General features: G+C 42.7%; 1 protein-coding gene across 1 annotated transcript in view; it reads right to left on the minus strand.

Annotated features, from left to right (window-relative positions):
* The window catches only part of pvalb6 (parvalbumin 6), a 52,483-nt gene extending 39,266 nt beyond the window's left edge, over positions 1 to 13,217 (minus strand). The window contains exon 1 of the mRNA XM_031740169.2: positions 12,981 to 13,217. The gene's annotated coding sequence lies outside the window, so the exon portion shown is untranslated. The remainder of the gene's footprint in view (positions 1 to 12,980) is intronic.
* Positions 13,218 to 14,068: the final 851 nt, after the last annotated feature.

Here is a 14,068-nt window from a genome sequence, read left to right on the forward strand (position 1 = left end):
CTCCTTTTACAGAGGTGCTCACACTTGCTGATGCTCAATTAATCAAGTGATTTTGATTGTCAGCATCTAGCTGCTACTTGCCCTCTTACTTCCTACTTAGTTTTTCAGAAGACTGCATACTGTCTTTTTCACATGACTGTAGCTTAGAACAACTTTATCACTAATGGCAGTCTCCGGTTTTTCTGGGAACGATTCTGCTGTCTTTTATGATATGAGTATTTTTTCTTTGTTTACTTTGATTCTTCATGACAGAAATGTAAAAGTGCACTATACATGATGCTGCTATCCCACACTGTGTGGCATTGATGGATATGGCTGATGAAAACATTTAAAAAAGCGAAACCAGGTGGAGGAGTGTTTACTGTGACCTTCAACTGAACGATTCACAGTGAAAACCCACTTCTACCTATCTCCGCTTGTGTCAGTGAATATTAGAGAGACTCGATTAGTTTAATGTAGTGTTGTTAAAGGCAGGTGTGTGCAGACACACACACACACACACACACACACACACTGAAAATACTGCAGTCCTCGTCATGCCTCGCTGGCTCACAGCAGCGTGATGTAAGGGCCCTTTTTTTTTTCCTTGGCTCCTTTAAAGTGATGGAGTCCAGCTTGGCCGGGCTTTGTGCAGGAAAAACCTTTAATCAAACGAGACAGACGTTGACTGCGCCACAGAGTTTGTGTGCATACTAGCTGGTGTGGCACTCAGGGCAACACAACACAAATATGGTTTGAGTCGTGACTAACTAGGGTCAGGGGGAGTCATGAGAGACGTGTCTCTTTTTTTACTCATGCAGACACAGACCTCTTCCAGGCACTTGGCCTTCATGGTTATACAGACATAAAAAAATATAAAGCACAGGCGATTCACAGTCACACAAACAAAAAGCATCCCCGGCCTTTGGGTCCTGATTCCCCTCTTCATCCGTCTGCCTGTTCCCCTTTGTTTCCTCTGATGTTGGTGAGGAAAAACGGGAAGAGACAGCTTCGGTGAAACATTGCGAGACGTCCATCCAGCGGACAGAGCGAGAGATCCTTTGGGGTGAGTGGCAGCAGACCCCTTTCTGATGATTTTAATGAAGGTTGATGGACTCTGAGACCTGACTCACTGCATACTGTCCGTGAGGTGCGCAGGACAACCCTGCCTTACCGAGAGTTATGGCTTGCTTCATGAGTGCCACGGTCTGTATATCACGAGTCTCGTCCTTGTCGGTAAGGAGCAGTCCCTTTCAGCGTCCCACTCAAAGGCACTTCAGGCAGATGCTTGTTCATGCAGAAAAACTATGCACTGTGTCATACTGCAGTGCCCCGGAGGACTAAGCAAAGCAGGGGTGAGGGTTACACACAGGACCTCAAAAATAATTCCTTTAAGTTAGTGTTGGATTTTTGTCTTTTGTCAGTGTTAAGGGATTTACAAATTCTATTAATTTCCCCAGCTTGTCTAAAAAACACTGACGATAATCATCAGTTCAGATCAGTAAACTGGAAGGGGCACTTTGCTGGATTTTCCATTAGGAGTTCAGTTTACCCGTCCAGTGAAAAGACATGCAGAAATGTGCACTTCTTTAGGCTCTGTGGCCAAACCCGAAAGCTTCGTTAAGTAGTCAGGTACGCATTATGACAAAATCAATGGCCATTATCATCAAATAACTTTTGATTGTTTCTCAGGTAGATGCTGACAAATCAAAGCCCTGTTAAACAATATTTTGCATCTGAGCTTCAAGAATCAACGCACCAACTGCAGCTCTGTGCAGCTTTCCCAACATTTTGGCAGCGATTCGTGCTGTAGGCCGGAGCAGGCAATTGAATTCTTTGAAGTCTGTCCCGCTGCCTGCCTTTCATGGAGCACCTCCTATCTGCATTTTGCCTTTTTGTCTTTGTATCGTTCTTCATTGTCGCTAACTGCTCAAACATCCTCCATTTACCTCTACTTTTCTCTCCCACCTCACCTCACCTCTGCCTCCTCTTCACTTCTTTATCCGCTCGTCTTTTTTCTTCTTCTTTTTTTTCTTGTCTGACGAGTTGCTTTAACGCCTTACAGCCACCTCTTTTTTAGCTTTGGTTGGACACTTTCACTCAAACTCTCATTCTCCTCAGCATTATTGAGAAGGCAAAAGAAAGAAAGAAAAACACAATTTGTATTCCGGGCCATGTCTGTGATGTGAGGGAACAGAGAGGGGGAAGGAGAGACAGGGAGGTGGGCAGCGAGGAGAGGAGGGCTTGTTAAAGTCACAGTTTGATGACTGGTTAAATGTATTTGACATAAAGGCAGGTGTCTGGGGGCATTCGCCCACATGGTAGACTGATTTTTTCGTTTTTTCTTTTGGTTTCATTTTAAGGAGGGAATTTGACCTTGAGTCAGCAAAGTGGCATGCACTGACGCCAGAGAAGGTACTACAATGCACCATCACTCACTTCCTAACATAACAATAGCTTGATTTTACTGCAGCGAGGAGAAATTAGAAATGCATCTTGCAGAATGTTATAATTCTGCCTGATTTTGTGCATCATTACACAGGTGATTTGTATATTGACACACAAGTCTGCATTGCGCTTGAGTTTGCCCGTGTGTGGGTTTTTTTTTCTAAATATAGACTCCCAGTGTATCCTCAGAGTTGGATAATGATGCAGTTAGAGGGGTGAGAGAGGGAGAAGGATGGCTATCCACACACGTGGCAAGTCAAGTGCTCAACAGTAGACTTTTTAGATGCTGGTGGCACGGTGTGTTTGGATGCATTTGAATTTGTACCTCCATGACTGAGCAATATTCCCCTGCACGAATGAGTGTACGCATGGATGCCCGTTTATACATGTTGCCCTGTATCCTACCCTGGCAGCGATGCCTGGTCAGCAGCTGACACCCTCCCCACACACACACACACAAACCTCCCACCCATCACCGACAGCAGCTCCTGCAGTGCTGCAAGAAGGAAAAAAGATGGGGCGGCAGAGCTCCACTGACCTTGCAGCAGAAAACCCTAAAAGTTCCAACAATACTAGCACACCCTCGACTGCTCACACGCTAAAGCGTGCTCAGGATGGAGCACACACAGCTCTCACCCCTCGCATCTCTTCATGCTCATTCAGACGCTCGGTCTACACTTTGGAATCACCTCAGGCCTGTTTGCCAGCCCCAGCCTTCTTACAAAGCATGAGGAAATGGGCAAGACAGAAAATGTGCCCGAGGCTGGTGGTTGAGGACAGAATACGCGCGTTCCCATATACTGAAGCAAATGTGCATTCATTTATAAAGCGACAAGAGACAGAGAGTGAAACTGAGTTCTAGCCGCAGGGAGGGAAATGAATAAACACGCACACACAGAGTTTTACACAGTTCTATGTATGCGTTAGCGTGCACTACAAAGTGCATTATGAATGTATGTAATGCCAATACACACGCTTGAAATAGAAAGCAAAACGCATCCTCAGCCCCAACTTCGCCTGCAGCTGGTAAAAGTCAGACAAAAGTTCCTCCTTTTTCCACTCTCTCTCTCTCTCTCTCTCTCTCTCCAGACTCTCTATCCCCACTTTCAGGTGGCGCTGTGGATCACCCCTCCTTGTTAGACCCGGTTGTGGGCGGAGCCTTCCTTTTTGGGCACTTGCCTCCTCTCTAGGGCTGTGCAATACTGCAAATTCTGGAATCGATCAGATACCAAGTAAATGCAGGGCCATGATTGTTAATACCAATAAAGATACTTTTAACCTATAAAGGCATTTTTTATAGTGGAGAGCAGTGTGTCATAATTTATGAGATGAATCATCATTAATTTGCAAATTCTGAACACATTACTTTCCACAATAATTAGTTAACAGAACAAAACACACCTTTGAGCTCTTTACTGCTTTTTGAAACTGGGTTTTTTTGGAGACCTGGAATTGAAATCAAGCCTTTGGCACCAGTATAAATGCGATGCCAGTACCAGCGTGGGTAGCAATAGTGTCGACAATTAGATAGATCCGCCCACCTCTACTCTCTCAGGTTTTATTTTTCTTTAGGTCAGAAATACTGAACCATTGTTCAGCTCCTTGGATTCCTGTCTCTTTAAGGACATTGTTTCACACATCCAGTTCCACTCACCTGAGCTTTCCTGCCATCCACTCCACCTGTGACGAGTTACACTTACCTGCCTTCGACCTGCCTGCCAGCTCTCCACCCTCCTGAAAACCTATCCATCTGCCAGCTTCCCACTCAGCTGCTCGAGAAGCTAACAAGGTCTCCAAGTTTAATTGCAAAATCTGCAAGATCATCTCTGATTCACCTTGGCCATCACTAATCACTCCCCTCCTCTCTGGCAGAGCCTCCTATCCTGTGCCTTAAGAGAAACCTCCACTTGCCAGTATCACTTACCTGCCCATAAATTACACCTTTATCATTGCAATAAAACCAGTGAAACTGCAGTCGGTTTCCAAGTCCTGCCTTTTGAGTCCAGTCCTTGGTTAAATATGACAAAACCATTGTTTCTCTTCAACCTAGTGCCTCTTACTGATAATACCACAGGCCTCAGGCTTGTGTCGCCAGATTGAATATGACAGGGAAGTGAATGGGTTTCAGCAAACAAGTGCATTATGGCATGAACACTGTCAGAGAGAGTTTTTGTCTGTTGCAGGGCTTTGTTAATCCTGCTGGGAAAACACTGCTGTATTTAAAGCCTAGAAATATATTTGTCTTTAATTAAAAGGCAGGTCTGTTTCAAATGCATCGTATAAAGCCAAATGGTGTTTTAGTTAGGTATAACACAAAGTAGAACACGGCTTGGCAAAGACAATTAATTAACTATAATGAAATGTTTACTTTTTAAAAGGGGGCTCGACAAATTTTACACATCAAAGTCAACGTGCAGGATGTGACAACGTGTACTCAGCACGCTCACCAGCATTTTGTCAGAAGTCACTGGCATTAAGAGGAATGCACAAAGATTCACGTTTGTCAGCCAAAACACAGCGGTTCATATCCCATTTGAGAGCTTTGTGTTTTGTTCTTTGTTCCAGTTTTTTACTGTTTTTTTTTTTTGTTTGTTTTATTTGAATTTAGCTTTCATTTGCTCTTTATACACCCAAAGTACCGAGCCAGTGTTCATTTTAATTGCTGGTTTGGGTTAATAATATTAAGGCCCCATGTTAACAGATGACTTAACCTCATTGACCTCATTGACTAACCTGTGCTTAAATATTGCATATGACCAATTCACACACAAATCCAGGATTAAACTCCTGCATTTGTTTGCACTCTGCGAAAAGATATAGAGACCCTTGGGTCATGCGTATGCACAAATAACGAAGACCAAGCTATCTTAGAAAACGTAAATGCACATCCTTAAACTCAACTATATTAATAGATTCATGTGGGTCATTCTTAATGCTTTAAAACAAAACAAGGCCAACCATTAGTCCTATAACCACTACTAGATTTGACCAATAGGAAGACAAAAATAAACGTGAGTTGGTTTTCAAACTTCAAACTTTCAAACTGTTTTCTCATAAACTCATAGTTGCACTTCCTGACACATCAGGTACTCCTTTTCCTCCGCCTGCTTCCTTCTTTTCCTTATACTTGTTTTCTTTTCACATGAAGTTTGATGCCAGATATGTTGGGTTTTTACGTCTCTCAGAGGAGGCACAATTTTCACAATCTTGGTTATTGCTGGGTTTTTTTGAACAGCCAGGCTTCCAACAAATTTACTGCTTTGCTGACAACCTCAACCTCAAGGTAAGTATGCCGCATTATAAAGAGAAATGGGGTCCTGGCGGAAGGCAGATTTCAGATACCAATTTAGATATATGCACATAAAGGCCAAGAACAGCATTGGTAAGTGTACACATTTCATCACTTCAGTGGAACTTGCATGTGCACTTATTTTAGAGAGGAATGTAAGAACATTTCTATGAATGTATTCGTGAATATTAGGGTCACATTTAGCCACAGTAACCCTCTGCGGTTAAATGTGAACCTCTCGATACACGAATGGTTTTGACAAAACTACAGCAATGAACTTAAGCAGAACTACATATGAAATAAAGATGTCTGAATCTCTTTACCTGGCAATGCAATAAACTCCAGGTGGATCTACAGACTACTAATATAGCACTAAAAGACTTGAAGTGTGAAGAGAGATCCTGATCAGGGAAAGTAATGCTAATGTTTTTGGGGTTTTTTAGACTTTTGTGTTAAGTGACCTTGTTGCAGATAAATGATGCTCTCTGTTCAATCTGAAGGATCGTTCAGTCCAGTCTCAGAGTGCATGAGAAACACAATACCGGTACAGAAGAAGAGATCTAATGGTAAAACGCAGATTTGTCGTCTTCATGTCAGATTTATCTTGGGTACCAACCAGGCTCATCCACAGTTATATTTCAGTATAAACCAGCAGGAAAGCAGGTGATAACACAGAGATGGTAGCAGGGAAGAGAGAGGATGGATGATTGGATAAGGGTTTTGGATTAAACAGAATGTAGCGTCAGGGAATTGGAAATGAAGGTCAGATGAAAGGGGAGTAGGGTACGAGGAAGAAGTGATAAATGGAAACTTATGCACCATCTGCATCCTTGGCTTTATTCCTAAGGGGCAAGATGTTGCCTGGTATATGATAACATTCAATGGGGCTTGATGGATATTGTTCTAAATAAACAGGTCTTTACAAGGCCACAACTACTTTGTGGCCACACCATGCCTCCATTTAACTACTTTTTCTCCACATTAGAGAGTATTTGAGATCAGCTTTCATTGTATTTATGCTGTTGGTGCTGTTGTTGTTTAATCAATTTAATGTTGATCTGCTAGATTTTGCTTTTCTTGAAGAAATAAGAAAGCCATTTACTAAAATGACTTTTTATAGAAGGATGTGTAATAATAGCAAAGAAGCGAAAGTTCCACATTGCTGCTTATGTGGAGTCCTCATCATAACTTGGCTGTAATTTCCAAATTATTTGTTGTTAATTGCTGTGCATATGTTAAACAGTGAATGTTTAACCTGAGGATTCATGGCATTCAATGCTTGAGAAACAGTTCATATATATATATATATATATATATATATATATATATATATATATATATATATGTATATATCACATATACGTGTGTGTGTGTGTGTGTGTGTGTGTGTGTGTGTGTGTGTGTGTGTGTGATAAGATTTGGCTCCCCATAGATGGAGGCTTTAAGTGACTTTGACAAAATAGGTCACATCATCATCCTATTAATGTTCCTTTTCTTAAAAAAGACACAGCTAAAATAATAAGAAAACTCTCAATCCAATTTTTGCTCACTCCTTCTCCCATCTGACCACGGGGTTGTTAATGATCTCATTTAAGAGGTCATGGGTACTCTAATTGGAAGTGGGCTGACTACTGTTTCTCTGGACTGACCTCTGTGATGGTCTAAAGTTAGCACAGACTTCGTGACCCCACTAAAAATAGTCAAGTTTCTCTCACCGACTGACCTTACAAGTCCACATCGACCCTTTTAATTGCTCAAATTACCTTTGGTGCGCCCTTAAGGAAAGCCTTCTCTGCCTTTGGAGAAATAGTGACTTTATGTGGATTTAGTGACATTACTTTGGATGGAGAAAAGCTGCGTGACGAGCTACACTGATAGAACAAAGAGGAAGAGGACCAATACACCCAAAAACCATTTAAAGTAACGCAAGTTTCCTGCATTGCTGGGCAATTTGCCGCTTGTTGCACCATGCTGTTCACTCTGGTAGCGTGTGACACCTTGACACAACCACACAGTGTGCAGCTGAGCACTGTCTGGCAGTACACCGCGCACTGCCACAATCCCATCACTTATTCAAATATTAGCCAAACCGCAACATCTGATGCTTCGATACAAGCTGTTCATTCCAGCCTCATAAGTCTTTGTTAGGAGGCGGCTCTGTTCCAGCACCAGTGCAGTCCACACACAGTCACAGTCCCACACATATACACACGCGACAGCGTCTACACACGTGTGTCTGCAGGCCAGCTCACTCAATAATAAGCTGTAAACAGGCAGCATTGGGCACGTTTTCTTTTAATGATCACCCTGCGTATCATCGAAACCATCAAGCTCTCTCCCAACGCAACCGCCACACACAACATCTGTCCTTGACCTTGGCAAAGAAAACCCACCAGTGTATAGCGAGCTGCTCCACCTATCACAGCCTTCTGTCGGGTCCATTATGATAACAGGGCCATTTGTTAATGTGTCTCTGTGCTGTCTAAATGCAATTGCTTAGTTTGTGGGTGCATTGGGGTATATGGGGGGTCTCTGTGTCATCTATGACTGGCCCAGCGTTACAGGCCCTGTTTCTGTGTATCTGTGTGCATCATACACTGGATAGGGGTGAGAATTAGATGACTGCAGTAAAAAAACTGACTGCCAAACCCCGATTGACCTTTTTTCCATCTCTTCAGCAAAACCACGTGACTCCCTCTTCTTCAGTCATCTTTATTAAAATCTGTGTTTTAATTAACGCCGTTCAACGAGGGCCCTCTGAACAGGGGGTTAATTGTGCTTTTCGTGAAATCAGCTCAAATGCAAATTCTCTCTGCGTGACCTCTGTTCCGTTCCTTGGAATAGTGTTTTAATTATCCAGACAACCTCTTAAGAAACCGTGGTGACAGGGTAACCATATGGTCAGTAGTCAGGTCTCATCCTCGAGATACTGCGGATCACAGTAAGTGAAAGAATGTGGAGGATCAGTGGAGGAATGTTCGGATTTACAGATATTCAGGAAGTAAAGCGCCAAAAATAAGGAAAAATGACGATAGTGATGCCGAAAATAACAATAAAAAATAATAAATAAATAAAGGTCTAGAAGAAACGTCAATATACTGCTCACCTTCTGACTATTGATTTCATGATGTTCTCTTATGTGCTATCACACGCTTCCAGAAACAGCTGCTCCTCTATCTTTCCCTACCCAGCCCTCTATCAACGGGCTTCCATCCTCCCTGCTCACATTTACAGTCATGTCTCCACAACATGTGCGCCGCAACAATGGGCAGCAGAAGACAAAAGATAGGCAAAGGGTGATTTGCATTGTAGGTCAAAGCACATCCTCCTCAGCAATACGCAGGAAAAAATAAAACCCTGAACATAATCATCAGCAGACATAAGTAGGCGGTGGGGTTTTTTTTTAATTATTATGCATGGTTTCACTTGGATTCACTTGAAAAAATAAAGTTGTTGTAAACCAAAGAGCACTTTGATGTTAGTCATGTGTTTCCTGCTTCTTTGTCTGTTTGTAAGCTGAGGATGTTAATGTCAGTTTGTTTGTGTATAAGTCCACCACTTTACCCGAGGCTGTAAAAGATGATAGAAAAGTATTGGATAGATTACCATGAAATGTATTACAGATTTTTTTAGTCACCACAGGATGAATCATTTTGACCACACCCTCAATTTCCCGTCAATTTCCTGCTTGAAAGGTCAGTAGTGTAACATCATAAGTAATAATATTCTAAGACTTCAAAGCCAATTTAGACAGTACACCAGCATCCATATTCTTGCTAATATAGTAATGGCATCATTTGTATATGCTGTGTGTAACTCTACCACACAATTGAGCACAGTCTTCTAAAACAAACTCTCACTGTTAAACAGGTAGCACCTCATTCACACATTGTCAATATACACATAACTGCACTCGTTGATGTCCCAGTCATACTGTTAATGCGATGCATCAGCGCATCTGCCTACTGAAGGTTTGGAATTTCTACACTGGTTCCCAGTGCCTCCCTAAATCAGCCTGTTCGTATTCCTGGGGCAACAATTAATGGTGTTTTATCAAAGCTGTTGGCTTGGCTCATTTAGCACAAGGTGTCCTTAAGCAGCGGAGCTTAACGCATGGCATTAGTGAGATGGGACTGTCGATCCCAGCTCATGTTTCGTCAGGGTTACTGGTGTGAAGGAGCATGTTTTGTTACAGATCGCAATCTTTTCTCAACCTTAGAATAAGTTTTTAGCACCTAAACATAAACAACCTTGTACCTCAAAGTAGTCTGAGAGTCAATTTTCTTTAAAACAGAGACAATATTGCAATGACCGGTGCAAAGACAGGAGTTGAAGAAACGTGGAATCGGACAAAATTGCATTACAGATATACTAGATATACTATGCCGCAGTTTTCAAGACGTGTCCTTAAATGTGCATGCACATCATTGCTGTAGCTTCACACACGCACATACACACACAGACATATAATGATCCGCACACCAATCTTTATTTTTCTTTCCCCTGTCACCCTCTTTTCATCTTCTTGTCCTGTCAAACATGGTGACAAAAGAAAAACATTCACTACCTCTTTTTGAAGCTGTTTCGCTCTCTCTCACACACACACACACACACACACACACACACACACCCTGCAACCCCGTCTCATGGTTTCCTCCCACAGAGCATTATTTCCCACCTGGGTATTTCACACTCCCCAGGGCCCTGTGCTTTTTAATTCATTGAATTCTCATGAAATCACAAGAAGATATGTTACCATGCATTGCGTCTGACTTTTATAGCTAATAGGGAAGTGGTGATAAAGTTTATTGGGATGTGTGAGTTTAGGAGTGGAGAGAGAGTAAGAGGCAGAAAGACATGGATGGTTATAGTATATGGCTGTATTTTCGTATTATCCTTTTTGTTGAAGTATTGGAGCAAAAAGAATGTTTTTAGAGGTTAATGTCACTCTAAAATGGGTTTTTTTGGAGGGCCGATTTCTCATCTAGAGAAATTACCTGTGGTACACATCAGGGTCTGATCTGGGCCCTATTTTCTCTTCTCCTTTGTCTGCATATGCACTTTTTGTATATGCAGAGGACACGAAATCGTATGTCCCTATAATTTGTCTTGGTGGCTCTAGCTCAGGTGGTAGAGCAGGTCAGCCACTAATCAGAAGGTCGGTGGTTCGATCCCAGGCTGCCTCCTGGCTGCATGCCAAATATCCTTGGGCAAGATACTAACCCCATGTTTGCCTACTGGTGGTGGTCAGAGGGCCCGGTGGCGCCAGTGTCCGGCAGCCTCGCCTCTGTCAGTGCGCCCCAGGGCAGCTGTGGCTACAACGTAGCTGCATGAATGACTGAATGTAGTGTAAAGTCCTTTGGGGTCCTTAGGGACTGAGTAAAGCGCTATACAAATGCAGGCCATTTACCATTTGGTTTGTTTCATTTCTCGAGCCTAAAGATGAAAACTGACATAATTATATATGTAGGTATTTTACATTCCACAGGGCTCTATGCAGGGCTCCCATGAAATCACAAAAAGATATTCTACCATGCATCGCATCTGACTTTCATATCTAATAGGGAAGTGGTGTTAAATCATTTAGCGCAATTCAATTTTTTTATATAGTGCCAAATCATATGCAGATGACAGACAATTATATATTTCTTTGATAATTTGTAAGTGTCTCAGTCAAGCTGCAAAGTTATAATTTAAGGTAAAAAGCTAACTACTAGTGAAAAGACAACACTGTTTTATGTCTTTCATCCAACTGGATAATGGATGGACTGGTGAAGATGTTAGACATGCTTGGCTTACATGCCCCAAAACTTGTGATCTGCCTTTTTCTATGTATTTAGCAGAACACAGAATTTATTATAAAGTCCAAGAATAACATATCAGTACTGCAGAATTATATATATTAAATCTTCTTGTCGCTTTAGCCCAAAATTTTGCACAGGCTTTAAATGATTACCAGAAGATATGCTTTAATTGCTTTGGTGATCCTCTGTCTTTGACTCTTGGCCTCTACGGGATCCTATCGTTATCTGTATGCCTCCCTTTTCAGTCCAACTTATCACTCCTACACTAAGAAGGCGTCTGAAGTTTTCTCCATCCATTTTTCTACCCATTTTTGATCACCCCCTTCCACTTGAAGTGTAACAGACTCCCCCCCTCTCCTCAAACAAATGTCACTCTCTAATTGGCCAGAACTGGGGAGGCATGAGAGCGTCGCTGTTTGGACAGCTGTTAATCTCGAAGGGTTGGCAGCAGCAGAAAAGATTGTGACAGTGTTGGGGAGAGGGATGACAATCTGGAATGGCAATGTGAATGACGCAACGAGAGAGGAAGACTTTAAGTCTGGTTGCAAATTACTGCCATCCCAAGTCTGTGACCACATCTGTCTGTCATTGTGAGGCTGTGGTGTCAGTGAGAAAGTGTTTCCACAGATATATAATGCATTGTCACTGTTTGTCTCAATGCCTCTGCAGCATTGTGTAGTATGTACTATGGCAGTGCAGTTAATGTACAAGCACCGACACACACACACGTCCTGCACATTCATTCACTCTAAATAATCCCACGAACAGGGATGCACTGTGTTTTCTCCACTGCTCACACTCACTCTTGCTCCATATCTTCCTTTCCTTCGATCCCATGCTCACACACATACACACATTAAAGCACACATACACAGCGCTCAGGGAACCAATCACCATCGCCTGTTTTCAGGTCCTGTTTGTGAATGGGATTTTTACGGGAGAGGAGGAGGAGGCAGGCACCTCTGTGTTGTAGGCATGCAGCTGCTACAGCGGGGAAGCATCAGCATCCCATTCTCATTTTTTTTCCTCCACAAGGCCAAATATTTCTCTCATTTTCTCTTTGTGTTTCATTTTTAATGTTATGGTTATTTTGGTTGTTTTTATTATTGCAGCATCACTCTTTCCCTCTTCTTGAACTCTCTCTGACTCTTTTCATCTTTTTGTGGATGGTGCAGTTGGATGTGACTGCTGCATTGAAATATCCCACCTCTTTCACCATCACCTTCACCATCATCCACAGCTGTTTGCCTCTTCCAAATATTTTTCATTATCCTGTCCACTTTCCCATTTATTGCAGAACATGCTTTCTCTACAACATTTTTTCCATCTGTCACTCCATCGTTCTCTTACCCTTCTTTTCTTCTCACCATCCCATCTGCATCCCGAGGAAGGTGCTGATGCGGGTAGGGTGAATGCCTAAAGACTCACACACACACAAACACACAAGCGTAGACACTTACCTTCTGTGACAGGATCTTCCGTCCGGAGTGCTTCTGAATCTTCAGTGGTTGAAGATAGAGCAGCGAGCCTCTGTGAGCTTCTGGCAGATAAAAAAGAAGTGGAGGACAGACGGAGAGGAAGAGAGAGAAAGAGAGACAAGACAGGAGAGGGAGTGAGAGGTATAAAGAGAGAGAGTGAGAGAAGGGAAAAAGTGGACTAGAGGGGCGGGCTGAAGCGATCCAAGTGGAGGAGGAGGATTCTCTGGCTAGCTGGAGGTGAGATGAAGGGGAGAAAGAGAGAGGGAGGGAGAGATAAAGGGAGAGGGAGGGAGAGAGCTAGGGTGCACTGGATTGGGATAGGAGGGGATTGTGTGATGTTTGAGAGGAGGAGGGATTGCAGCGGATGAAGGGAAAGTTGGAGAGAGGAGAGAGGAAGGAAGGGAACAGAGAGAGAAAGAGAGAAAAAGAGGTTTATTGATGAGAAATGATGGAGGAGGGAGGATAAAAGAGTGAGATGCATGCGAAAGATAACCTAAAGCCAAGTAACCGAGGAGGACGGTAATGACAGATTAGAGGTAGAAAATGCAGACAGGGCAGCAGAACCAAAAGTCTGAAAGGGAGCCAGAGGACAAAAAAGCCTGACAGGAAATAGGTGTGTTCGGCTGTGATTTGATGGAAGAGAAGTGGAAGTGTGAGATTTCAGGGCACCGTTATGTAACCTTTAACAGCATCAAATAATACAAGAACAACTTATGTCAAGCCATCGCATGCATGCGGTCCCTGGAGACAATCAATTTCAGAGTGCAGAAAATGTCCTTCCATCCATTAAGTCTTGCTGTAATCCAATCTTGTGTTGATGTGTTGCAGTACGGATACTGCAATTAACTTTGGAGCAATAACTTACCAGCGGATGGAGAACTGGGAGGAAAATAAAGCGAAAGATAGGTTCTTGATCTTTGTGAGAGGCTGGTGACAAAAATGGAATCTGGGAGGTGAGCATACATATACCTTTCAGGAACTTTAAGAAGAGTAATGGTTCACATGTGGATTCTAACATACTGTACAAAAAGCTGCAATGTGAGCAAACCGCATTACAGCTATGGATAGAC

This window comes from Oreochromis aureus, linkage group 4 (genome assembly GCF_013358895.1).
Source record: "Oreochromis aureus strain Israel breed Guangdong linkage group 4, ZZ_aureus, whole genome shotgun sequence".
NCBI lineage: Eukaryota > Metazoa > Chordata > Actinopteri > Cichliformes > Cichlidae > Oreochromis > Oreochromis aureus.